Here is a 9,418-nt window from a genome sequence, read left to right as displayed (position 1 = left end):
TTGGACGGCTGGCACTTTAGTAACTGGCGAGATTCAGCTGAATAGCACTTTAGTGAAAAATTCATTTGCGGCAGGCACAGTAATTTCGGAGGCTCCAGTCGAGATTCCTTCGTAGTGCGGGACTCCCAGTTTGGAAGCTGACGTCACGCACCACCCGTCCCACAGCAATGGCCACAGACGCCTTCCTGTAAGTGAGATCAATATAAGTACCATGTCCCACGTCAACCGCATAAAATATGACAGACATCGCAAGATTTTAGCTGAATATCAACAAATTAGATAACTTTACATCAAAGATTTTCTGAAGACATTTTTTGTTTAAGATTTCACAAATACAATATTAAGAAATTGCACCGCCTTTAAAGAAACTTTTTGAAATTCACAAATTCTCATTTAATGCTAAAAATCTTAAAACCAACTTCACAAGCTAATGTTACTCAAAAGGTTAAACTTCAGTCATATCATAATACATAAGCAAATGAAATTCTTAACATCAGTACTTAAGATTTCCTTTCAGATTTACACATTTAAATAAGGCAAGTGAATTCATTATTTATCCATTTTTATTCACTTCGACGATAATTACCCCACAAAAGAATTTACACCACATGTAACAACTAATAAACTCTGGTCATCAATCACCACAGGACGCAACGCAACACAAGGCTATCAGTGCCAAATGCACCATCTTGGTCGGCGTTACGCGCTATTGTTTATAAATGCCAAAGCAACAGCGGTCCGTGTAGTTATTTGACGAGCAGAGGAACTTGGCAGCTTAGCACGCCTTACTGTAGCTTTATTTGAACGCAGGCCAGTATGACAGCGCTAGTTACTCCCAATACCACTTACAGTAAATAACTAGCTTAAGGGAGCGTGATGCACCACATCTAAACTAGAATTAGGGGCCAGCCCCACTGGTTCAAGAAAACTTTTGAAGCTATTACCTGTCATTTAATTAAGAGCAACACTGGCAACCAGTGTCTAAAGGCCTCGCCGACCACACTTTATCACAAATTACAAACCCGTTATTGCTTTCCTCGCACTGAACATGGTAGATTGCAAGTACACATTCTGGCATGTTTGACCAGAGTACATACGGCATTTAATACCTTCGCAGGCACTGTAGCTAACGGCACAACCTTCCGCTTTTACCTCTTGTGTGGCGCAAATACCATCTTGCACAACGAGCCCACATGCGTAAAATCTGCAAGCACATACCGCCACAAGAGTGAAACGTCACTGTAGGACGCTTACATCAATGAGAACAGAGAGGGAGAGAATAAACGGCCCACGGCCTGCCATTAACCTCAAGCCAGACGACCAGAATAACAGCAATACAATGCGGCAACGCTGGAACAACTGGAGTGAGCCGCACTGCCTGCTAGCACGTGACGTGACAGCCAGTCAACATTGACCTTGCTCCGCGACCGTTGATGATGCACAGGACTCACCACACAAAGTTAATTTCTGGCGTCTGCTGTCCAGGTACTTCCACAGGATTCCTAATCTTGATCACTGAACTCGCAATAACACCCCTCCTCACTATAACATTTTCTCTAAACAAACAGTGAACCCTCGTGAAAACAGAGAAGCCAAGGCACTCACAGTGACAACAATGGCCGGTCGGTGTGGCCGAGCGGTTCTAGGCGCTTCTTTCTGGAACCGCGCTGCTGCAACGGTCGCAGGTTCGAATCTTGCCTCAGGCATGGATGTGTGTGATGTCCTTAGGTTAGATAGGTTTAAGTAGTTCTAAGTCTAGGGGACTGATGACCTCAAATATTAAGTCCCATAGTGCTCAGAGCCATTAGAACAGGTTTTTTTTCTTTTTTTTTTTGACAACAATGATGGAACAAAATCCCACTCCTCGCCACTAGAGCGTGCCTACGCAAACGGCCGCCCATCAGATACTCAATAGCAAACCTAAAGTACGACACAAACGAGTCAGATTCAACTCACATGAAACAATCTCCATTCAATAGCCAGGTATCTGCTTTTTCCATCCACGAGTCCGCAAAGTACTGTAATACCGTCCTATCAAAATGATAATTCAAGCAAGTCATGCGGAATTCACAGCGTAAATGCTACAGGCCAACGATGTGGCCACGGGAGCTAACAACTACCCCTTCGATGCGCGAGTCGCACAATGCTACTCCGTCGATGAACGACTTGGTCTCTCAGCAAGTCACAGGGCCGGCCGACTGTTACTCGCCTCAGCCGTGCACCGCGTGTCCGCCACAGAGGGCGGTCACTGGACAGCCTAGATGCTACAGTAGTTGCCCATCAGCGCACCCAAATGCGGCACCCGTCATGCAGACACGCGAATTAAATCGCTGGAATGATGGACATCTTGCACAGTTGATGGTCGTCTTGTGAAGGCAAACTCTGGTGGGCGAAATTGTGAATAGTGTGCTGTTGAATTCAATTCCAATGTTGCTGTCACTGCGAGCTCTTTGTTTCGATGTTTTGGCGAGTGTTCACTATTAGTTTCGAAATAGAGTCTTGTAGTGAAGAGAGATGCTATTGCGTGTGCAGAAATCAGGAATGAAATTGCGTGGAAACATTCGGACAGCAACGCCACAAACTAAATGCGGACATTGTGTGGTGGGTCGTGCGGGCCATTCACGGGTGAAGTCAGGAACAGTCTTTGTCTGAGTTGATGCGACGTGGATGCACGGAGTGCGGCCGACGTCAGACGTCCAGCGTTGTAGTGTGATCTCGCTGTTGTTCTGCTTGTCTTGCTTGAGTGTATAGCAAGTCGTGTGTTGTTCAGCCTTCCCGCCTGTGCTGATTGCTATACAAGTTTAGTATAGTGATGCTTTATACTCTTGTCTGGTAACGTAATTCCAGAAGTTATGCACGTCTGGTGATCGTGCAAAACTATACTTATTTGGAATTCTTGTCGACATTCATTTTCCGTCACCACGCCCGCGATTAAAGTTACGGGTTTCCTCGATAGCAGTAGAGCGCGTGAAAGTATTATATGCCTTATGCATTCTTGTGAAAAACGCCAGGAAGTGTATTTACGGTTTTGCCACAATAAGTCTGAGTATAAAAGTGACTTTTTTGTGAGTGGTGATAAAGCTCAGTCCGTGCGATCTTTTTATACTGGTTGTTGCTGCTATATTTAATGTTATTACAAGTATTGGTATAAGAATCTGCCTTGCGTCTCAGGAGGACTCCCCTCTGATGTGGTGAATCACAGTCCCTTAGGTTAGTAGCCGGCTGGTGTGGCCGAGCGGTTCTAGGCACTTCAGTCTGGAACCGCGCGACCGCTACGGTCACAGGTCCTAATCCTGCCCCGGGCATGGATGTGTGTGATGTCCTTAGGTTAGTTGGGTTTAAGTAGTTCTAAGTTCTAGGGGCCATTTGAACCGTTTTTTTTTTTTTAACCTTAGGCTAGTATATTGATTAAAGTAGCGTAAGGATATCTATGAAAACCTAATGGCTGTTATGCTGGCCTGCTTCAGAGTAAAACTTTCTTAAGGCGCGCTAAGTTATTTAAAGTGCTCTGCGCGAAAAATTAATTGCTTGTGATGCTGATGCTTTGGCGTGTGGAGTGTGTAGCGCGTACTGCCGTACGGCTAAGGTGATGCATTGGGCATTGGTAGTTCCGTGTTAGGTGTGTTGCGTCCCATGCTGACTGGGGAAAAGGTTTCAGTAGGTGTCAACCTTCTCATCTCACAGTAGCAATTACAACTAATGTCATCAATTATCTGCTGGATGTATTCTTCCTCCACACTTTTTACCCTCTTCATCTTCCTCCAGTACTGTGGAAATTAATCCAGTTATCGTAACACATGTCCTATCATCTGGGGCCCTTCTTCTTGTCAGTGTTTACCATACATCCCTTTCTTCGCCGATTTTGCGTAGAACCTCCTCATTCCCTTCTTTTTCAGTCCACCTAATTTTCAACAGCCGTCTGCAGCACCGAATCTCAGATGTTTCGATTCTCTTCTGTTCCGGTTTCCCCACAGACCACATTTCACTACCATACAATGCAGTGCTCAAAACATACTTTCTCAGAAATTTCTTCCTCAAATTAAGCCCTACGTTTGACACTACTATACTTCTTTCGAACAGGAATGCTCTTTTTGCCTGTGCTAATCTTCTTTTTATGTCCTCATTAGTTCGTCCATCATGGGTTTTTTTGCTGCCTAGGAAGTACTATTCCTTAACCTCGTCAGATCCGTGATCCCCAGTTCTGAGCCGGCCGGAGTGGCCGAGCGGTTAAAGGCGGTACAGTCTGGAACCGCACGACCGCTACGGTCGCAGGTTCAAATCCTGCCTCGGGCATGGATGTGTGTGATGTCCTTAGGTTAGTTAGGTTTAAGTAGTTCTAAGTTCTAGGGGACTTATGACCACAGCAGTTGAGTCCCATAGTGCTCAGAGCCATTTGAACCATTTGAACCCAGTTCTGATGTTAAGTTTCTCGCTGTTCTCATTACTGCTACTTCTCATGACATTCATCTTTCTTCGATTTACTCTCAATCCATATTCTGCAGTCATTACGCCGGCCGCGGTGGTCTAGCGGTTCTAGTCGCTCAAATGGCTCTGAGCACTATGGGACTCAACTGCTGAGGTCATTAGTCCCCTAGAACTTAGAACTAGTTAAACCTAACTAACCTAAGGACATCACACACATCCATGCCCGAGGCAAGATTCGAACCTGCGACCGTAGCGGTCTCGCGGCTCCAGACTGCAGCGCCAGAACCGCGCGGCCACTTCGGCCGGCCTAGTCGTTCAGTCCGGAGCCGCGCGACTGCTACGGTCGCAGGTTCGAATCCTGCCTCGGGCATGGATGTGTGTGATGTCCTTAGGTTAGTTAGGTTTAAGTAGTTCTAAGTTCTAGGGGACTTATGACCATAGCAGTTGAGTCCCATAGTGCTCAGAGCCATTTGAACCATTTGAACCCAGTTCTGATGTTAAGTTTCTCGCTGTTCTCATTACTGCTACTTCTCATGACATTCATCTTTCTTCGATTTACTCTCAATCCATATTCTGCAGTCATTACGCCGGCCGCGGTGGTCTAGCGGTTCTAGTCGCTCAGTCCGGAGCCGCGCGACTGCTACGGTCGCAGGTTCGAATCCTGCCTCGGGCATGGATGTGTGTGATGTCCTTAGGTTAGTTAGGTTTAAGTAGTTCTAGGGGACTGATGACCACAGATGTTAAGTCCCATAGTGCTCAGAGCTATTTGAACCATTTTTTTTTCAGTCATTACACAGTTTATTCCATTCAACAATGTTGTAATTTTTCTTCATTTTCACTGAGGATAGCAATGTCATCACCGAATCTTGTCATTGATATCCCTTCACCTTCAACCCCACTCTTGAACCTTTTCCTCATTGCTTCTACGATGTATAGGTCGATCAGTAGATGCGAAAGACTACATTCCTGTCTTTCAGCCCTAAATAAACTATGGATTTACTTTCGTTGCTTACTGTAAGATGGATGCCTGTTGGAATGAAAAGTTAAGCAGTGACATTAATTACCAAAAGCTATGTACTCACATACTTTAAGTTGAATCTTTTGAGTAACGATAGCAATTAGAGTCAATTTCAAAATTACTTTTGTTAAAATGAGATGCTCTAGAATTTAGAGAGTCTATTAAATTATTTCACTTCGTTCGAAGCCCCCCCCCCCTCCCCCCCCCCCCCCGATGACTGTTGGTCAACTCATTGATTTGATGAGCTCCCGAAACGCTCTTCGAAAATCGCATTTCAGCATTCCAGCCAATCAGAATTAGGATCATGCTCCATATAGGCATAGCGCTTCTGTAGCATGTTTCCTCTTGCGCAGACTTATAGAAGTTTCTGTGCAGTGGTTGTTGGATAATACCGGCCGCTACGGGAATATTACTTGCCCTTGAGATCAGGACTGTCGTCCTCAACCACCATCTATTTAGCAGGAGTATGAAATGATTGGCCCATCATCAGCAGGCCGAGCTTAAAATCTCTCCTCCCTGTAGCGAAAACAGATCTTTGCAGCCACAGTGGTGCACAGGGTGTGCCGCGCGGGTTAGCCGTGCGATCTAAGGCGCGATGTCACGGCCCTTGCGGCTTCCCACGTCGGAAGTTCGAGTCCTCCCTCGGGAATGGGTGTGTGTCTTGTCCATAGTGTAAGTTAGTTTAAGTTAGATTAAGTAGTGTGTAGGCTTAGAGGCCGATGACCTCAGCAGTTTGGTCCCACAAGACCTTACCACATTTTTTTTTAATTTTGCACAGGGTGTAGGCAGGGTGCGGACAAAAAATGATACTTTACATCCCTCAGTGAATATTGTTCACGAGAGGAGAGGGTATTTCATGTAGTTTCTGTGTCTTTCTTGTGATGCATAGTAGTGATAGAACAAGATCGGAAGTAGAGCTGTATTAGACTACCATTCGAACAATCCCAGTAAACATAAAAAGGCATTTTTAAAACTCTACCATTAACAGGATATTTAAGCTTCCACTGTCAGATCCTAAGCACAAAACAGAACTTAGGGTTATCAAACAAAGAACTATCCTAAAGATTGTGTAAATACCGTTTTCAAGAAAATAGCGAAGACAAGAAAACAAGGAACAAATATTGTGACTATAAAAATTAATGATGGCAACAAGAAGTTCATTATTTTGCCCTTTTGTGGCATTGTTAGTACAAGTATAGCGACTACTTTTAAAAAACAAAATGTTACCGTTTCTATTCAACTGAAAGTAACCTCGGGCACGCCTTAGCTAATAATAAACATAAAACCAATTTTCTCCGTTGGATCAGGTGTATAAAAGTTGCACTGCCCTGATTGCATTGCCTGTCACGTGGGGTAGACTGCGAGAAGGCTTGAGACAAGATTTCTTAAGTGTGTGGCACTATTGAGTTGGGATGCAGTTGAAAAATTAATTTTTCTGCTTATCTTGTTGACAGCAGACATGGTCTTCCAGATATGACCTCGCAACTGAAGCTACTGCGTAGAGGGGATGTGAGTAGATTTTTGGATTTTTGAAGAAATAGAGATATTTTGAGACGTCTCCCCATGCCGCCTTGCTCAATGAGCAGATGGCAATGAAGAGCACCCGATTTTGGGAGTTTTTTGAAAGCCACCTAACTAACAAAAATGAGGGGCATTCAGGGAGCCAAAGAGGGACACAGAACACGTCGACAGTATGGCTCTATGTAAAGCTATGTGAAGTCTCATTAAGTGACAGCAAAATTCATAGCTCATGTGCGAAATCTTTTTTCCGCTAGCCACTGACAGTACATGCCTCTGTATTAACACTAAACCAAGTAACATATGTTTCTGTAATAAACAGCGAAAAGTTTGTATAAATCATTTTATAAGTTGCGCTTTCCTTGTGTTCGTAGCACTGCTTCCCGTCTCCTCTATACATCTTTTTTTACGCAACCTTCCCTTCTACCATTACCTATGAAACCTTCCCTTAGGATTTCTATCTCTTGCTTAATAATAAAAAATGAAATATTCCCTTTGAAATTAATTCTCTTTGTCAATAATAATAAGTGCAATCTTCGCATACAAATTTAAATGCAGCTTATTGAAAGTGATTTGCTGATTATTTCGACGAAACATAGAATGTGTCGTCGTCGTGCCCCACAGTCGTTACCTGCACTAACCTAAAACTGTTCCTTACCTTTCTTACTGTTACTGAAACGCCATCTGACTGCTACATCGAACTGCGACATGAATATACTTACTCTGTTTTATTATACTTTACTAGTTGCTGGTGGGCTGTCATAATAAGTGGCTGTATTTATTACCAAAGCTGACGTTATTCTTTAATTAATTTGACTGAAGCTACGTAATTCACAGTTAAACTTTATCTTCAGAACAATAAAATTTTGCAAAGTTTTACGTTGATGGTTTTTGGGATGGATTATAATCAGTAATGCAACATTACTGGCAAAAATTAATTATATTCTGAAAACGGTTCTTCAAATATTTAATGCCGGTAATGAAATGATTTTACAAACGTTCAAATAGGACTTACTTTTTACAATAGTCTTACAACTAGCATCGCGCAAACATACCTTCAGTAGTCTTGAGTTTCTCAAAAAAATAATTCAATAATATTAGTTACTCTTATGATTCTCATTCTGGAAACATCCCCCAGGCTGTGGCTAAGCCGTGTCTCCGCAATATCCTTTCTTTCAGGAGTGCTAGTTCTGCAAGGTTCGCAGGAGAGCTTCTGTAAAGTTTGGAAGGTAGGAGACGAGGTATTGGCAGAAGTAAAGCTGTGGGTACCGGGCGTGAGTCGTGCTTCGGTAGCTCAGTTGGTAGAGCACTTGCCCCCGAAAGGCAAAGGTCCCGAGTTCGAGTCTCGGTCGGGCACACAGTTTTAATCTGCCAGGAAGTTTCATACTCTTATGATAATTGTTAGCTGATGTCTCTGTACATCCGTTTATAATCGCTTGTAAATCATAGCTGGTGGCTGGCAGGTACACAGCTCCTCTCAACCTCTCGCTTCAGACCTGTTACCGACTCGCTTCACAACTCGCTTACTACTGACTTCCTACAAATGGTTAAGTGCGGTCTCTCCGGCCAACAATGCTTTATGGTGCAGACAATCCCTGCTACCATTATAAAATGTGTCAATGCGCGGTCTTTCCCGCTCTTTTCTTAAAATGTATCCATACGCGGTCTCTCCCGCCTTTTTTAAAATTATATCAATGTGCGGTCTCTCCCACCCCCTTTGGTGCAGACATTCGCTGCTACTACAATTATTTCCAAAATGACAAATATTAATTATACCTACTTAATCCTATTAATAAAATATAAACATCTTTCATAAATTGTGGTTTGACAATAGACAATAGAAACATACACCTCTTACAACCTGACAGTTAATAAGTTACTTTTCATAATGTAAATCGTGTTGGAAGAGATAAATATGCACTCAGCATGCCATATGTATCCATTATGTATAACTTCTTTTTTAATATTAGTATTGATTTTAGTATTGTATAAAAAAAACGAATGTCAGTAGTATTTCAATTTGTACTACCTACAAGTGAATATTTCCTTCCGGTTTTAACATATGTAGTGAATGAATTTTGGTAGTTAACGCCGCACATAGTGGCCGCACGGCTTGAGGCGCAGTGTCACTGCGCTGCCCCTCCTACCGGAGGTTCGAGTCCTCCCTCGAGTATGGGTGTGTGTGTTGCTCTTAGCATTAAGTTAGTTTAAATAGTGTGTAATTCTAGGGACTGACGACCTCATACACACACACACACACACACACACACAGTATTTAACAATCGCATTGTAACTGTATATAACGCAATTAGATTATCGTGTTTTTTATTTTTTTTATGTAGCATAAAGTGGCGTGAATAGAGATGGCGCTAGTTACTAGTGACGTCTCACACGAAGGTTAGCTGCGTGGAAATACAAGCAGTAAGTTCAGTGTAACGGGTGTTTGTTATCTGTAAC

The 9,418-nt window shown here is 43.2% G+C and overlaps 1 non-coding gene across 1 annotated transcript; it reads left to right on the top strand.

The window, feature by feature from the left end:
• Positions 1 to 8,243: 8,243 nt before the first annotated feature.
• On the top strand, positions 8,244 to 8,318 carry Trnas-cga (transfer RNA serine (anticodon CGA)). The gene has a single exon. It is a non-coding gene; the product is annotated as a tRNA-Ser (tRNA).
• The last annotated feature ends 1,100 nt before the right edge of the window (positions 8,319 to 9,418 follow it).

Source organism: Schistocerca nitens, chromosome 6 (genome assembly GCF_023898315.1).
Source record: "Schistocerca nitens isolate TAMUIC-IGC-003100 chromosome 6, iqSchNite1.1, whole genome shotgun sequence".
Taxonomy (NCBI): Eukaryota; Metazoa; Arthropoda; class Insecta; order Orthoptera; family Acrididae; genus Schistocerca; species Schistocerca nitens.
The sequence above is the reverse complement of the archived record's forward strand: the minus strand, read 5'-3'. Positions and strand labels throughout refer to the sequence as shown.